Here is an 18,276-nt window from a genome sequence, read left to right on the forward strand (position 1 = left end):
AGCCACTCTGGAAATCAGTTTGGCATGTCCTCAAAATGTTAAACACAGAGTTGTCAACATGACCCAGCAATTCTACACATAGGTATATACTGAAGAAAAAGGAAAACATATGTCCACATAAACACTCGTACATGAATGTTTATAGTAGCCTTATTCATAATAGCCAAAAGATAGACACAACCCAAATATCCATCAACTGCTGCATGGATAAACAAAATGTGATATATCCATAATACAATGACATCTTATTCAGTAATAAAAATGAATGAAATACTGATATATGCTATAACATGGAAGAATTTTAAAAACATGCTCAGTGAAAGAAGCTAGACATGAAAGGGCATAGTGTAAGATTCCATTACCATGCAACGTCCCAAACAGGCAAGTCTATAGAGGCAGAAAGTAGACTACTGGTTGCTTAAGGCTGGGGAACTGGGGAGGGACGGAGGGATAGGAGTGACTGCTTATGGGTATGGATGTTCTTTTTGGAATATAAAAAAGTTATGGGCCAGGCGCGGTGGCTCATGCCTGTAATCCCAGAACTTTGGGAGGCTGAGGTGGGAGGATCACAAGGTCAGGAGTTCAAGACCAGCCTGGCCAATATGGTGAAACCCCATCTCTACTAAAAATATAAAAATTAGCCAGGTGTGGTGGCAGGTGCCTGTAGTCCCAGCTACTTGGGAGGCTGAGGCAGGAGAATCACTTGAACCAGGAGACAGAGGTTGCAGTGGGCTGAGATTGCGCCACTGCACTCCAGGCTGGGCGACAGAGCGAGACTCCATCTCAAAAAAAAAAAAAAAAAAGTTATGAATCTAGATAGCAATGATGGTGCACAATTCTGTGAAAATACTAAAAGCCCCTGAATTGCACACTTTAAATGGGTAAATATTATGATACAGGAATACTATCTCAATAAGGTTATTATTAAAATAAAACAATAATTCTGTTTTTTACCCAAAACAATTCTCTAGGTAATTTGTTTCTTTCTTTCTTTTTTTTTTTGAGATGGAGTCTCACTCTGTCACCCAAGCTGGAGTGCAGTGGCATGATCTTGGCTCACTGCAACCTCTGCCTCCTGGGCTCAAGCAATTCTGCCGCCTTAGCCTCCCAAGTAGCTGGGATTACAGGCATGCGCCACCATGCCTGGCCAATTTTTTTTTAATATTTTTGTAGAAACAGGGTTTCACCATGTTGCCCAGGGTGGTTTTGATCTCCTGAGCTCGGGCAATTCACCCACCTTGGCTTCCCAAAGTGCTGGGATTACAGATGTAAGCCACTGCACCCGGCCTAATTTGTTTCTTTTCTAGTCTTTATCCCCAATGCATATGCAAAGTAAGAGCTCATTCTGTGTGTTCAGTATGTGCAATAACAAGGTGGCTGCTCCCACCTCAGTGTTTCTAGAGCACTTCCCATTCCTCTATCAGAGCTTGTACTGTGTTAATGTGCAAATATTTTGACCATGCATCTGTCCGCTCCATTAAATTGTGAGTTCTTGCATGGTAAGGTTCAGGTCTTAATCATTTGAAATCCTCTACTGTACCTGCCTAGACATATACAGAAACCACTCAATAAATGCTTGAGCATAATAAATTATGGAAGAAATGCTCTCGGAATTAAATACTATGTATTTAATATTACAAAATATGTCAGAGCAAGATATAACAAAGTCACCCAATCTGTTCATCTTAAACTGAAATAATTAATGGATTCCAGTTAGTTCTGTATTTTTAAACTATCTACTTTGCAAATTACTGGTAATAATTTTTTGATGTAAAACTAAGTCTGTGCTATTAATAAGTATTTCAGTCTGCTGTTGGTTTTAATTTTAGTAATAGCAAATATCCTTTTCTCTTTTTAGATAAATAAGAAACTGATCTGACTGTCATGGATGGTATGGATTCACTCCGTCTTCCTCATTTTGTGACATCCTCACCCATGAGGTAACTCCTCAGGGCATGGTTTCCAAATTGCTGCCAGTCATTAGAATTGAAGGGTGTTTCCATTATCATGACTGTGTATCAAACCTTTATAAAACTTATACCTTAAAACAATGACAATTATTTTTCATGATTCTGTGGGTTGGCAATTTGACCTGTTCTTTGGCTGGTACCACCTGGGATTACTAGTGAGGTTATAGTCATCCTGCAGCTTGGATGGGGAGGGCGGGACAAAACAGCCTCACTCACATGTCTGGAAATCATCACTGCCTATTGTCTGGGGTACCTCAGTTTCCCCCTATGTCGTCTCTAATTGCTCTCCAATATGGTACCTGCTAGTCACATATGGTTATTTAGTATCTGAAATATGACTAGAACAGCTGAGGAACTAAATTTTAAATTTTATCTAATTGTGATTTAAATACAAATGGTTACATATGCCTAAGGGTTCCTATGTTAGACAGCAAAGCTCTAGAGTTTGCCCATCACGGTGTCACATTCTATTGTTTGAAGCATGTCATGAAGCCAGAACACATTCAAGAGAATGGAAAAATGCACTTTATCTTTTGATGACAAAAGCAAAAATTTCCCTCTGCATAGGAGTGTGGACACAGGGAGGCATGATTCATTATTATAAAAATCTACCACACAGGATAAGTTGGAGAGAGATGGTGGGTTGAAGATGAGGGTTGGTAATATTTTGTGTAAGTGGTCAGGGAAGGCATCTGAAAGATAGCGATATTTAAAAAAAAACAAAACTGGAGGGAAGTGAGGGAGCAAGCCATGAGAATATCTGGCAAAAGAGCAATCTAGGCAGAGAAAATGGAAAGTGCAAAGGCTCTGAGGCAAGTGCATGCCTAGCTTAGAGACTGGTGCTGTCAGAGCTGAGTGAGTGAAGAATGAGGGTGATTGCTTCTGTTAAAATGTTTTCTATCACGGAAGTTAGGGAAAGAGTCCTTGTGGTTGATGGGAGAGACACCTAGCAACCACATACTTCTCTATGCAGCAGACATCTGGCTACTTGCTGACTCGAGGCTTGGACATTGAGCTAAAAGTGCTCTTACATGACAACCTGTCACAAAGCTTATGTATTTTGCATTCTACAGGTTGAGCATCCCTAATCTGAAAATCCCAAATCTGAAATGCTCCAAAATCTGAAACTTGAGTGCTGAAATGATTCCACACCTGATACTCTTGGTTTCTGATGGTTCAAATGTATACAAACTTTAGTGCACGAAATTATTTAAGTATTGTATAAAATTACCTTCAGGCTATGTGTCTATCTGAAACAAATGAATTTCATATTTACACTTGGGTCTCATTCACAAGATATCTCTTTATGGATACACAAATATTCCAAAATCCCCAAAACTCGGAATTTTGAAACACTTCTGATCCCAAGAATTTTACACAAAGGATGCTCAGCCTGTAGTAGATATGTGAAAAGACCTTCAATTCCCCTCCCAGATAAACTGTATAAAGTGAAGTTTTGGCCTCCAAGCAGTAGACCAGCATCAGTTAGAACAAGTAGGAAGATACAAAATAATTTCAAAAAGGAAAACTGAGGCTGGCTGTGGTGGCTCATAACTGTAATCCCAGCACTTTGGGAGGCCAAGGCAGGAGGATTGCTTGAGGCCAGAAACTTGACACCAGCCTGGGCAACATAGCTAGACCCCATCTCACTAACAACAACAAAAATTAGCCAGGCATTGTGGCATGCACCTATAGTCTCAGCTACTCAGGAGGCTGAGGCAGGACTGCTTGGCTCCAGGAGTTTGAGGCTACAGTGAGCTATGATGGTGCCACTGCATTCCAGCCTAGGCGACAGAGCAAGACACTGTCTCAAAACAACAACAGCACCAACAAAGGGAATACTGAAATCACGTTTTAGAAGTTGCATGCTCTGAGGTGTTTAGTAGAAGGAGATATAATCCCAAATACCTCAACAGTCAAAAATAACAACTGGAGAGCACAATGATTATCTTGTGTCCAAAAGAAAACATTCAAATTTTCTCCCATCCTTAGGTGGCATTAAAGTATATAATAGATTTTTCAACAACGATTTCCACCAAAATAAAAATTTTAAGGTACAAATATATACAATATATAAAAATATGCTAGGCATAAGAGAAGGCAACAATCAGCTATAAACCCAATCTTTAAGAAACTTATAGTCTAAAGGGGAAGAGAGAACAATACTAGCCCAGAACGTGGTTAAGTGCCACAAATCTTTGAAAGAGGTACATATGGGGTACCGAGGAGCCTCATTATGAATAAATACACAGAGGAGGGAGGGAAGTCAACCTTCTCAAATACACATGAGCTGTGTGTTGAAAAAAAAAATTGTAACTAGCTGAAAGGTAATAAGGTGGAAAGCAACTCAAGAAAACAAATAGAATAAACACATTTAAGGTAATGTAGACTCTCATGGCTTTTCTGATTGTGTACCTTCCACATACTTACTTAAACTAAATGAAGCCCTGAAATGGCAGATTAATAAAGACCTGATTGTAAATATCAGAATGTAGCTACTAAAAATCACAGTTTCCATTCTCAACACAATTTCCAAGAGCCCGAATTCACTTTATTGAAGACACCCTTCCTCCTGTCCCACCTCTCCGACTCCTTTGAACTCAGGGTGCTCTTGGATGCTACTGGTGCGCTTCTGAGCACCAGGCAGCCGAATAAATTGCTGCTTATTCAACTTTAAATGTCTATAGAGAGATTCCCAATTATCCTCCTTTAATGGTCTGGGAACATTTCTCCCCACCTGCTATAACTTAGTGAGAAAGACAAGGGTTTAAAAGTTAAGATGGTATAAAGAAGTGACTGGGGTGGCTTAGGGTAGAAATACTTGGAAGTCAATCAGCTGCTCTTCATTTTCTTCATGAGCATGGCATCAGTCACCAGAATGGCTGGGTTGCTGACATCACTGACAGAGACGGGATCCTGAAAATCTTTTAATAAGAAAACAGGGTCTAACAGAACTGGAGGGAAGAGGGGAATCCCTGCTAACCCCTTCTGTCCTAAACTAGCAGTTGATCATATGGACTGAGCTAAGAACAGAGAAAAGCAAACATGTGGATGTGAACTAAATCCTGGGGTCACCCCCCTTCTTTAAATAGCAACTCTTTCCTAACCTTTCTTCAATCTAAAGCCATTATCCAAATTGTCCGTGTATCAAGCACCAAACTTTGCTAACATGCACTTTTCTTAAAATTTTCTAAATTACAAAATTAAAGTGATAGATAAATCAGATCCTGTTTTCTGTTTAAAACCCTCCCATGGCTTCCTGTTGCACTTAGAATAAATTCTAAGCTTCCTACCAAGGTCTGGACCCTCCCTGCTCTCTGATGTCATCTCCTAATACACCCTCATTTCTAGCTTCAAAGTCCTTATTTCTGTTCCAAGAACATGCCAAGCTATTTCCTCCTCATGGTCTTTGCAATTCAGAGGTTTTTGCTTCAAATTTTCTTTCTTTCTTTCTTTCTTTCTTTCTTTTGAGACGGAGTTTCGTTCTTCTTGCCCAGACTTGAGTGCAATGGCACCATCTCAGCTCACCACAACCTCCGCCTCCTGGGTTCAAGCGATTCTCCTGCCTCAGCCTCCTGAGTAGCTGGGATTACAGGCAGGCGCCACCATGCCCAGATAATTTTTTGTATTTTTAGTAGAGACGGGGTTTCTCCATGGTCAGGCTGGTCTCGAACTCCTGACCTCAGGTGATCCGCCCGCCTTGGCCTCCCAAAGTGCTGTGATCACAGGCACGAGCCACTGAGCCTGGCCTTGCTTCAGATTTTCAATAGCTCTGCTCCTTCTCATTAGATTCTAGCACTCAGTATATTTTTGGGATTAATGAATGAAAAAATGAATAAACTGGCATAAAAGAAAATGTGGAACCTCAGGAGGCCATTGTTAGAAGGTGATCAAGGAAGGAAAACACCTGAGAAACGGGAGCATTTCATACAAAGCAGGTCTGTGGAAGAAAGCAGCATGCAGCAACTCCGCAGCAGAAGGAAGTAGTCCTCCCCTTCCAGCCCCCATAGAAGACATTATTATCTCAAGACAACATCTGTGTTGTTTTGCTTTCTTAATAATCTCATTGACCCTCACTGGTGAAAGTCAAAGAAATCCACAGGGGTCACCCCTTTTGACCCTTTAGGGATCCAGCTCCAATTCCACCTGCACCACCAGCATGAGCTACAGCGTTCCCTCACGGGCATCCAGCATTCACCACACTCCCTCACCATGGCCTCTTTGCAAACCTGACTCTGGTGCCAGACTGAGCCCTCATGGAAGACTGGAATTTGTGCCATAGCAGGTATAGTGGAAAGCCAATAAATTTTTGTATGAATGAATGAGAAGATGTTAAAAAATACTGTTCTGTGGTAAAGTAAAACCAGACAAAGATTTGCAGCCAAAGCCTTAGGTACAGTCCAGTCCATACCACACAGGCACACCCTTATTCACCCTGCGCCCATGAGCCCTTACTTGGGTTTGTCCCTTAAATTCTCTGCGTGTTAATCATATCTCTCATTTTACTAACTTCACTGGTGAGACAGTGAATGAAAAGATATTTTGAAACTATTCAGTGCTGTAGAATAAAAAATTACTTTTCTTAAGAGACAGGGTCTCACTCTGTTGCCCAGGCTGGTACGCCATCAAAGCTCACTGCAGCCTTGAACTCCAGGGCTCAAGTGATCCTTCTCCCTCAGCCCCTTAAGGAGCTAAACTACAGTTGCATGCCACCATACCAGGCTAATTAATTTTTTTTTTTTTTTTTGTAGGGACAGGGTCTTGCTATGTTGACCAGGCCAGTCTTGAACTCCTGGCCTCAAGTGATCCTCCTGACTCTTCCTCCCAAAGCACTGGGATTACAAGTGTGAGCACCACACCCAGCGATTACTATTAAAATGATGCTAATCTAAAATTCTGCCATGTTTCTCAGCTCTTGTCTCAGACTGAATTTCTTTCCAAAGCCTCTTTCACTCTTACTTGTAGAGGAAGGTTCTAGCCATTTTACCTAGAGCTTTGGTTGACCAGTGCCAGAATAAAGCCCTCCGTTTGCAGGAACATCTGAAAGCAGATGACTTAACTCTTCTAAGGGATAAATTATTTAATTATGAAAAAAAATGGGCCAGGCGTGGTGGCTCAGGCTGGGCGCAGTGGCTCATGCCTGTAATCCCAGCACTTTGGGAGGCTGAGGCGGGCGGATCACAAGGTCAGGAGTTTGAGACCAGCCTGACCAACATGGTGAAATCCCCGTCTCTACTAAAAATACAAAAATTATCTGGGTGTGGTGGCAGGCACCTGTAATCCTAGCTACTCGGGAGGCTGAGGCAGGAGAGTCATTTGAACCTGGGAGGCGGAGGTTGCAGTGAGCCGAGATCGAGCCATTGCACTCCAGCCTGGGCAACAGGGCGAGACTTGTCTCAAAAATAAATAAATAAATAAATAAATAAATAAATAAATAAATAAATAAATAGATAGATAGAAAAGAAAAGAAAAAAAATGGAATTAGGTGATTCTCCAAGATGAAGCCAAAATGTTTCATAAGCAGAAAACTGTGTTGCAAGACTCTTATATCAGTTTAGATTCTTAGGAAGCAAAGAAATAAATGTAGTGGTTTTTTTGTGAACCAATTTGTTCCAGAATAAAAGGGAAAAGCACTTCTCTAAGGAGGTATAAATGGTCAGCTAGATGTCATCACACACACTAATTTCGGATAAATATAAATTTCTTCAATTAATGTGTTTAACAAACCATGGACAGCTTTACTCCTATCCTTTTAGGCATGACTAACCCAAACATCAAACCAGTTCTCCTCTTCCTCTTTGTGGAGAGAATCTTGACTCAGGTGTCTGATATTCCAAAATTGTTTTATAAATTTCTATACATCTATGAAGTACTAGTATTTTACTGCTAACAATACAAGGATCACTAAAAATAGAACAAAAATGAGAAATCACAGGCCAAGGTATGGTAAAGCTTCACTTTCACACATTGCTGGAGGCAAAAAATTGGTTTGATCATTTGGGAAAGTAGGCTGGCAATATATCAGAAGTCATTACTATGGTCATATTGTGTGAAAGAGGAATTTCACCTTTGGAAATATATCCTAAGAAAATTATCCAAAAAAGCTACAAACACAAAAGTGTTCATTATAACATTATTTATGATTTTTAAAAAATTGAAAGGAACTTAAATCTCCAACACCTGGAATATATTTAGGTTCTATGATACGGCCACACTAGAGACCATTATGCAACCTTGAAAAGTTATTGTGATAATGACCACATAGCAACGTGAAGAAATAGGCATGACATGTATCTAAGTGAAAAAGATGACATAAAAACTCTGCACCCAAGTAAAACTATGCAAAAAGTAAGTAATGCAAAATGAAAAGGGTTGTTACGGTGATAAAATTATGGCCATGTTTTTATTCTTTATTTTATAAACTCTGTAATATGTTATTATTTTTATAATTAAAAATTATACTTTTAAGAAAGGAATGCCCACTAGAATTGAGCTCAGTTAGCATTGAATAAATTACTACTTTCAAAGAACAGCATTATTAAGAATTACAAATGTGTTTTAGAAGCCCATTTTTTATATTTGTAACAATCATGAAACTTTCCCTTTATATTTTGCTTCAATGACCTGGGGCTAGATTTATTTATAAAATATAATGCATTACACCATAGTCACTGAATGAGAGACTCCATATGTTTAAGCTTCTCCCTGCGTTTGTTAAGAATCTCAACTCATCTAGTGTTCAAAGGTATCAAATTCCTACAACAGAGAGAAGCACTAACACTGGAAGAATCAAAGCTAAAAAAAAAAAAAAGCCATATTTTAAAAGCTATCTCAACAATTAAAGGTATGCCAATTAATTTTCCCTTGTAGAAAAATATTTCCCATTCTTGAGTTGAACAATTTAGGCAGTATTAAGACAGAGAAAAGATAACCTCTGAACTGACTACAATATCAAGGCATAAAGTGCAGTTGTGTTATTTAATTTGCTTACGTTTCAAATATGTCATGTCACTGAAATGATTTCTAGCTCTTGAGAGAAGATTATTGCTTACACTTCTATGTCAGCTATTACCTTTATTAAATATTTGGCTATTTAAAGTAGAAATATTTTCAAAATGTAATATTCTTTAGAATGCAAATGAATAAAAAGAATTATTGAGAAATAAAGAGACAAAAGGAACATTCACACCAAAGGACATGTTCCCTTTGGGTATAGTTCTTTCAGTCAACATTCAACTTTTATCGAGCATCCAGAGTACCAGGCATAAAAAAAAAAGACATAGAAAATAAGTCATTGTGTTAGATTCTGATAAATGCTATAGAAAAAGAAAGAAGTAGAAAAGGGTGGGGTGGGGAGAGAGACAGAGAGAATGAGAGAGAGAAGGAATGCTCAGAGGGAGCTGCAGTTCAAGTAGAGAAGTTGAGTAAAGAAGGGGCATTTTGGGCAGAGCAGACAGCCTGGCACTGTGACTGAAAGCTCAGCAAGGGACTAGTGTGGCCGAAACCAATGTGTCAGAGAAAAAACAGCAAGAGAGGAAATGAGCAAGGTGTGAGTAGGGGGTAGGTCAGATCAGGTAGAGCCCTGCAGACCATTCCGAGAACTGTGGCTTTTCCTCTGAATAAGTTAGGAAGCCCCTACAGAGTTTGATTTATTTTAATAGGAACATTCTGGTTGCTGGACTGATACGTCCAGAGACAGAGGAGTGTGACAGGTGGTAGATTCAGATTCTATATTTTGAACAGAGAACCAACAGGATTTCCTAGCAGACTAAAAATGAGAGAAAGACAGGACTGAAGGTGATTATTATTTGTTACCTAAGCAACTGAAATAATATTCCTACAACTGAAATGTGGAACACTGGGTAGCACATGTTATAGGGGCCAATTCAGGAAGTCAGTTTGGTCATATTAAGTGTGAGGTGTTTATTACACACTCAAGTAGAGATGACATGTAAACGGATATATCTTTGGGAGTGCTTGGCATATAGATGGCATTTTTAAACCCAAGGAGTGAATATAGAGAAAGTGACATGGCCTGACAAGTGACACATCCCAATTTTAGGAGACAGGGGAGAGAAGGAAGAACCAGGAAGGGAAACTGAGAAAGAGCTACCAGTGAGGTAAGAAAAACATCAGGAGAGTGTGGTGTTCTAGAAATCAAGTAGAGTGCGAGGAACAGTTAATAAGTCAGCAGGAAAGGTGACGTCTTGGAAGGAACCCCTAGTCAAAGCTCAGCCAACACTAACAAACAGAGACATCACAAATTACAACAAGGGGCATGTAACTCAGAGTAGGGCTCAGGATGGCTTCCTTACCTAAGGAGATGGAGAGACGCTTGAAGCAAGTTTTAAGAGGCATTCAATATTGTGTTACATGTGTCAGAATATATATGTTAATGTTCTTCGCAGTGCAAGCAGTCTGGCTATGTGATTGCAGACCTCAGTGTGACAGGGCCCCTTGTCCAAACATTACTAAGAATCTCAAGATGGCAGCAGAAGAACATTAAGCCAAGTGCAGAAACCTCGTAAGAGCAGAGCCCTGTGTGACTGCATGGGACACCCGAGAAGCTGGCCCTAAATGCAGGGCAGCTGAACTATAACAAATAGAGGTATTGCTGGTACAGCAGCCTTCTTTAGCTTTTGGTTTCAAAAAAGCAGTTAACTGCTTACTGGAGAATATAAGCAGAAAAAAATAAATGATGCAAACATGAGACAAATCTGCTAGAATGTAATTTACTTTTTTCCCAACTTGCTTTCAAAGCTAAATCAGCATATATGGATCTGAAGTCATTACAGAATGACAGCAAAAAAGGGCAAAGCACTCATTAAATTTGATAGCACTAATAAAACTACATGAAAAAAGAGACAGAAAACAGGCTTACTTTCCATTGGTATGCAGACAAAATTAAAAAAAAATCCCCTACATAGTGCCTTGAAAGTTTTGGTTAACATCCCTCAACGAGCAGTTAATATACAAAATTCATTTTGGTTCCACCCCACTGACATCAAAAATAATGCCTGAATCAGAATACTAAGTATCAATGTTAAAAATGAGACAGAAATTCTTTTGCTTTTCACAGTAATAAAACAGTATCCTTCCCTGTACTTTTTTTTTTTTTTTTTTGAGACAGAGTTTCACTCGTTTCCCAGGCTGGAGTGCAATGGCGCGATTTCGGCTCACTGCAACCTCCTCCTCCTCGGTTCAAGTGATTTTCCTGCCTCAGCCTCCTGAGTAGCTGAGATTACAGGCATATGATACCACGCCTGGCAAATTTTGTATTTTTAGTAGAGACAGGGTTTCTCCATGTTGGTCAGGCTGGTCTAGAATTCCTGACCTCGGGTGATCCACCCACCTCAGCCTCCCAAAGTGCTGGGATTACAGGCGTGAGCCACCACGCCCTGCTTTTTATTTATTTATTTTTTTTTTTGAGACAGATTTTCACTCTTGTTGCCCAGGCTGGAGTACAATGCTGTGATCTTGGCTCACTGCAACCTCCACCTCCCAGGTTCAAGCGATTCTCCTGTCTCAGCCTCCCATGTAGCTGGGATTACAGCTATACACCACCACACCCAGCTGATTTTTTTGATTTTTTTTTTAGTAGAGATGGGGTTTCACCATGTTGGTCAGTCTGGTCTTGAACTCCTGACCTCAGGTGATCCACTCGCATCAGCCTCCCAAAGTGCTAAGATTACAGGCATAAGCCACTGCACCCGGCCCCCTGTACTCTATAAAATACATGCACACATAAATGTATTCCTTCATCCAGCTAATATATGCAATACAGGTTGAGTATCTCTAATCCAAAATCTAAAATACACCAAAATCCAAATATTTCTGAGTGTCAACATGGTACTCAAAGGAAATGCTCATAGGAGCATTCTGAATTTCAGATCTTCCGATTAGGGATGGTCAGCTGGTAAGTGTAATGCAAATATTCAAAAATATGAAAAAATCTGAAATCTAAATACTTTTGGTCCCAAATATTTCAGCTAAGGGATCCTCAATTAGTACCTATTCTAATGTGGCACTGGATTAGGTGCTGAACTTGTATTTTCTTCTTTCAGCCTTATTCTAAGTATCATCACAAAAGGAGGTAAGCAGCACCCCTTACTCTATTGCATACTCCAAAACATGCCGTGGCTAATTTGGAGGATTTTCTCCCTAAAGCATTTTGGTAACACCCTTTAGTGATTTCTTACTTATTCCAAAGCATCTTTCAGCTCAAAAGCATCTTGCTCTGTGGAGTCTTTCCCAATCTTCCCAAGCACAAATAATTGTGATTCATGTCTCCTTGGCTGTGTGTCCATGCCTGTATTACAGCACTTTTGATGTCTACTGTAGTTACTTGTTTTCAAGCCTGCACCACTGCTAGACAGTGAAGTGAGCTCCATGATTGCAAAAATAGTCTTACAAACTCATGCATCCTTGGGACCTAGCAACGTATGCAGCAAACATCAGGTACAATATAGAAGTTTCAACCTGAGTGAATACATGAACTGCTAGATAAAATAAATTCTCTCTGGGCTAAATATGTGCAGACGCAGTAAAATGATTGTTTTGTAAAAGGGTTCATTGGTTTTACAGGCCTCTGTTTCTTGCCTACATTTGTGATCCACTCTAAATTTTACCACCAGAGAGTGACACCTATTAGGCTGTCTCACCTCTCCCTCTAAACATGGATATTCTATGGCCCTTTGGGGTAAAGTTGCAATATTATATATTATGATTAGGAGACAAATCCAGGTGCAGACAACTAAATGGGGTGTGGCAGGTAGGTGCAGGCTCACTGAGAGAACTGCTGCTTCAGGCCTGCACACAAGCAACAGCTTAACAACGGGCCTTAGAGAGCTGAGCGTTTAATAAGGAGGAAGTCAACATAGATTGGCAAAGGTTGGAGAGGAACTTGGAAATTAATTTTTTTTAATTTCAGAAAAAGACAAGTTTCCCACTGTAGGCAACCTTCTAACACAGCAAGACCTCAAAATTACAGAATTGCAGGCAGAGTCTCCGATTACTTTAGTAGGGAAAAAAAATTCTACCACACCTACATGTGCGCGCGCGCACACACACACAGAGCCTAAATTTAACGGTAGGGTGTTGCTGTTTTAAAGACAATGTTACAATTTGTTATTTTAATGAGCAAGTTTGCTAATGTTTCTTGGCAATTCAGCTTAAGGCCAGATATGTTCTGAGTTCTTATATAATAAAGCTTGAATACAGGAATTAAACTGGGTTAAGCAAAGGCCAGAGTAGCCCTGAGGGAAAGAACACACAAACAAGAAATTATACCTGAATCATGCACTTTCAATTATTCTAGATTTGCTTTTCTGACATCAAATATGCATTCTATTGGAGAAAGGGTATTAGAGCTCTGATAATTGCTCTACATAACTTAATATTTACATTGTTATGAAAATGAAGTGCAAATTGAACAGTAAAATCTGCATCTGCAATTTTATCCATTCAAGAGCATTTGACTAGAGTAAATCCATAACATTACAAACACTATATACATTGTAGGTGCATTATAGGTAATTGTTGACTGAATGATAAGCTCACATTCTTGAAAGGGAAGTTGCATATAAGTGACCTCAGCTTCTTCAAAACTTCAAAAATGATACTAAAAATTCGATTTAAGTCATTAGATGGGAAGATTCAACTTTACCCATTTATTTTATTATTTATTAGTAAGTTAGTTTTTTTTTTCTTTTTTTTTTCTTTTTTTTGAGACAGGAGTCTCAATCTGTTGCCAGGCTGGAGTGCAGTGGTGCGATCTCGGTTCATTGCAACCTCTGCCCCCTGAGTTCAAGCGATTCTACTGCCTCAGCCTCCCAAGTAGCTGAGATTATAGGCACCCGCCACCACGCTTGACTAATTTTTATATTTTTAGCAGAGATGAGGTTTCACCATGTTGGCCAGCCTAATCTAGAACTCCTGGTCTCAAGTGATCCACCCGCCTCGGCTTCCCAAAGTGCTGGGATTACAGGTGTGAGCCACAGTGCCTGGCCTATCCATTTATTTTAAAACAGTCCTAAAAACACTATATATTTTTTAAGTAGCAATTTATGTTAATATTTGAGGGAATTAAACATGTACTTACATGAAAAATAATATGAGTGTGCTGTTTACCAAACTGATACTTGCAAAGACTAGAAGGTGACCCTTGTCTAATTTGACAGGTTAATCTAGATAGTAATTGAAAGCTAGTTCTGTTGGGTTATACTAGGTGGTAAGTAACAGGTATTAATACAGTTTTATTTAGTTAAAACTGCTCATGTAGCCTATATAGTTTTAAACGAAATAAAAATGATCAAAACTATCAGAAAAGACTCCCAACAATTATGGGAAAAGCTATCAGCCACCTTTTACTGAGTGTTTACTATGTGCTAGGCCCCAGGTCTCAAATGTTTATGTATTGTTGGAGCGCTGAACAAAGTATTTATTATTGATGTTGCTGAAAATATATCAATGTTCTGAAACACTGATTAAAACACCCCAGAAAGTATGCACATTTAATTAAGGATCAACAATACACTGATGTTTCATAATAGCAGTGCCTGGGGCATTCACACTACGGAAGGAAAGGATGCCAATCTGTGAATCACTCATTTCCGTGTGTAAGAGAAGGGTTTTGAGCTGAGTCTTTGCTACGGGGCTTCCTGCCTGCTCATCACTAGGGTCTGCTACATTTTTCCAGCAGCATCGACATCAATAGCTGGTTGGCTTTTCTGCTTTGTTTCTGGTGTGTAGAATGATTGTCATGTTTTGGAGCCCACAATGCCATGTTTGGTTTTCTGTTTTTTATATCTGATCTACAACTGCTAGGCGTTTGAACATAGGAGATGCTTTAAAGCATTGCTTTATAGTACCATTCTAAGGGGAAATCGCAGAGCCATCACCTAAACATTTAAATGTGAAGTATTCCCTCTGGATACAGCCAACAAATCACAAGCACAGGGCTTTTAGTAATAGGAATTATTAAAATATATCACTGAGGTGCAGAGGCTATACCTTATTGCTCTTTGCACAGAAGCATCAACTTTAACATTAAGGCATTTGGTGAATAGTGTGGATAGGTGGGTGGATGGATGGATGGATGGATGGGGAATGAAATGATTGGCACCACTATTATCAAAGAGTAACTATGAAAAGGAGTCATTAAGTCATTTATGTACATATAAAGGACTAGAATATATAAAGATAGGAATCAGAAGACTCAGAATATATGAATTTCTATAAATCAACCCCTAAATAAAGGTTGTATATAGTGGCATTCAAAACTTGTATTTATGAGATCATATCTTTTGGAATAATTAAATTAGTGTTAAGTTCTTTGTCTCTTCACAAAATTCCATCTGAAATTCTTTAGACATCTTAAATTAGCAGTGAGAGTTTATGTCAAATTAATCAGTATTGTGTTGCTTGAAATAAAGTAATTCAAACTATTACCTTAAGATTAGAGAATGAATTAGAAATCAAGTATAAGGTCCCCTTCTTTCTATGGGAACTTTTAGGGAATAAAAAACCTTGGCTAATATTAGTATCAAACCATCTGAGGGTTGATCTTGATTGATTCTAATTATGTACTTCTGAGCTGTAAGACAAGAGTTCTTTGTAGCTAAAAAGATTTTTAAACTTTATTACAAAAAGGAAAAGACCTAAAAAAGTAGGAAATCAGAAAAAATACTAACAGAATTTATAATAATAGACAAGACTAAATGAACAGAGAAGCAACTTTATTTCAGTAAGCTAAAACATATCTGAAAAAATTGGTTTTAAAAGTTATTTTATGTTCTGTTTAAAGCTACATCATAATGTTATAATTGAAAAGAGTTCTATATTCCCTTAAAGAAGAGATTGGAAATAAATGAGTAAATGAACTAAAAGCTTGCCTGAATTGTAACAAAGTGCTATGGTTTGAATGTCCCCTCCAAAACTCAAGATGAAATTTAAGTGACACTGTGCTGATATTAAGAGGAGCAGCCTTTAAGTGGTGATTAGGTCATGAGGGCTTGACCTTCATGAATGGACTAACGTCATTATCACAGTGGGAGTGGGTTAGTTATAGAGGGAGTGGGCTCAAAGGATAAGTTCAGCTTCCATCTCCTCTCTGTCATGAACACTCTCTTGCCTTTGTGCTTTCCACCATTGGGTGACACAGCAGGAAGACCCTCATCAGATATCGGCCCTTGATTTGAACTTCCCTGCTTCTGGAACCGTGAGCCCAGCCTCCAGAAGTGTGAGCCAAATAAATCTCTATTCTTTATAAATGACTCAGTCCCTGGCATTCTGTTATAGCAGCAAAAGACAGACTAAAACACCAAGGGAGAAAAGTTGGGGGTTACAGAAGTGGATGACTGGGCAAAGACAACCTGAGATTTGGGATAACAATGTGCAGTTCAAAGCTCAGCCATAACCTTTTGAGGAATGATTTCTCAAAACACAGAGAACAGGAACTCTAAGTTTAAGGACAAGCAGAGGATCTCCCTTGAATGTAAATTTCATGTAAACAAGGACTGTGTTTTTTTCTATAGCACGACCTCTCTGGTGTCTTAGATCCTAGAAGAACTCAGAGGGGATGAAGGCGTGAGGAGTCAGAGGCCCGAGGAGTTAGAGCCTCTAGAGAAGAAAGGAAAATATGAGAGGCCAGAGGCAAAGCCTCTAAACACTTTATCTAAAAAATGGCACTCTTTTTTATTGATTCAGTTTTGGGACTGGAAAATACAGAAGACTTCTTGGTTTATACACGGTCTTGTAAAACAATCAGTTCTTATAGCACTGTTGCAATTCCAAGTATTGAAGCAATTGCAGAATTACCTTTGGACTACAAATTTACAAGATTCTCTTCAAGCAATTGAAAAACAGCTGGTTACTATCCAAACCTTCCATTGGTCTTATCAAATGATGAGACACTGATAACCAAATAAGTTATCTTTACTGAAAAATGAAGTGAAGACCCATATATGCAGCTAAAAACAAAAGTTAATTTTCAAAAAAACACTGTAAAAGGCTTTAAGAAACGAGTTTTTAATGAAAATTGACCAAGAATTTGATATTTGTCCATAGGTCTCCGTTTTATAAGCCATCTTGATGTTTAACAACTCTTACTATATTAAAATCTCAGTATCCTAGAATTTAAAAGAACCTTATTGAAATTTTCTATACGAATAGTTTTGATATTAGAATTTACCTGGGGACACACACACACACACATTCACTCTTACACAAATGCCTAGTCCAGCAGTTCTCAAAGTGTAGTCAATAGACTAATAGCATAACATTACCTGAGGACTTGATAATGCACATTTGCGGCCCCACCCAAAACCTGCTGAATCAGAAGCTCTGAAAGTGGGGCCTACCAATCTGTGGCTTAACAAGCCCATCAGGTGACTCTGATTTACACTATAGTTTGAGCTCATATCCTCCAGAGACTGGCTTAATTGGTCTGGGTAAATATAACTGAGCATTGATATCTTTTATATGCCCTAGGAAAGTGCAGCAAGAATTGAAAACAACTGATCTATACCAATTATTTCAATTAATAGCCTCACTGAGTCCAGTGAGATTCAGTGATTTTTCCAAGCTATTAGGTTTTATGCTATTCCTGTGTTCTCCCAAACAAGAAAATAAAGAGACATGATTTCTTCCCTGATCATACAGCAAGTACGGAACAGAGATGGTCTAGAAGTCAACCATCTCAACTTCCATTGTTACCCATTAGGTTTTTTTTCTCTCTAATAATGTTAAAGGCTATTTAATTTATTTCATCAACTTTAACCCTTACATTCTCAACTGGGAACAAAAATTGGTACTTGGGTGAAAAAAATCTTAGATATAGATTGTGACCTTCCAAAATCATCCTACCTAACAAAATATTTTGTATTAATTTCTCTCATTAGGAAGAAATTTATAGTTAAAGCTATTTAATTTAATTTGAATTTAATTTTTGTAATTGAAAAGGAGGGTAATGATAAAAAGGTTGAGAAAAAATGCTTTAAAGGGTTTTACAGGTATACTACAATCCAGGATTGCTATGTTCTATGTGCTATGTATAATCCTATTAGTAGCTATTTGTTGAAAGATACTTGGAGCCAAATAATGTTTATAGTATAGGTTCCTGGCTACTCTTTATGCTGTAATTTCACTCTGTCTGTCATGGGCAGTATTAGAAAATACACTGGTTTTCACACACTATCATTATTTTACCGGGATTGTAGTGGAGAATTTGGCATATTGAGGCATGCAATGGAAAAAAAAAGAATTTTGTTAAAATTTGTAAATGTTCAGAAAAATCCCAGATATACAG

The 18,276-nt window shown here is 38.7% G+C and overlaps 1 protein-coding gene across 7 annotated transcripts in view; it reads right to left on the bottom strand.

The window, feature by feature from the left end:
* Positions 1-18,276, bottom strand: part of LOC116463116 (utrophin-like) — a 572,404-nt gene that overhangs the window by 125,104 nt on the left and 429,024 nt on the right. The gene's annotated exons all lie outside the window — the stretch shown is intronic.

This window comes from Hylobates moloch, unplaced genomic scaffold (assembly GCF_009828535.3).
Source record: "Hylobates moloch isolate HMO894 unplaced genomic scaffold, HMol_V3 SCAFFOLD_26, whole genome shotgun sequence".
In the NCBI taxonomy this organism is placed as follows: domain Eukaryota; kingdom Metazoa; phylum Chordata; class Mammalia; order Primates; family Hylobatidae; genus Hylobates; species Hylobates moloch.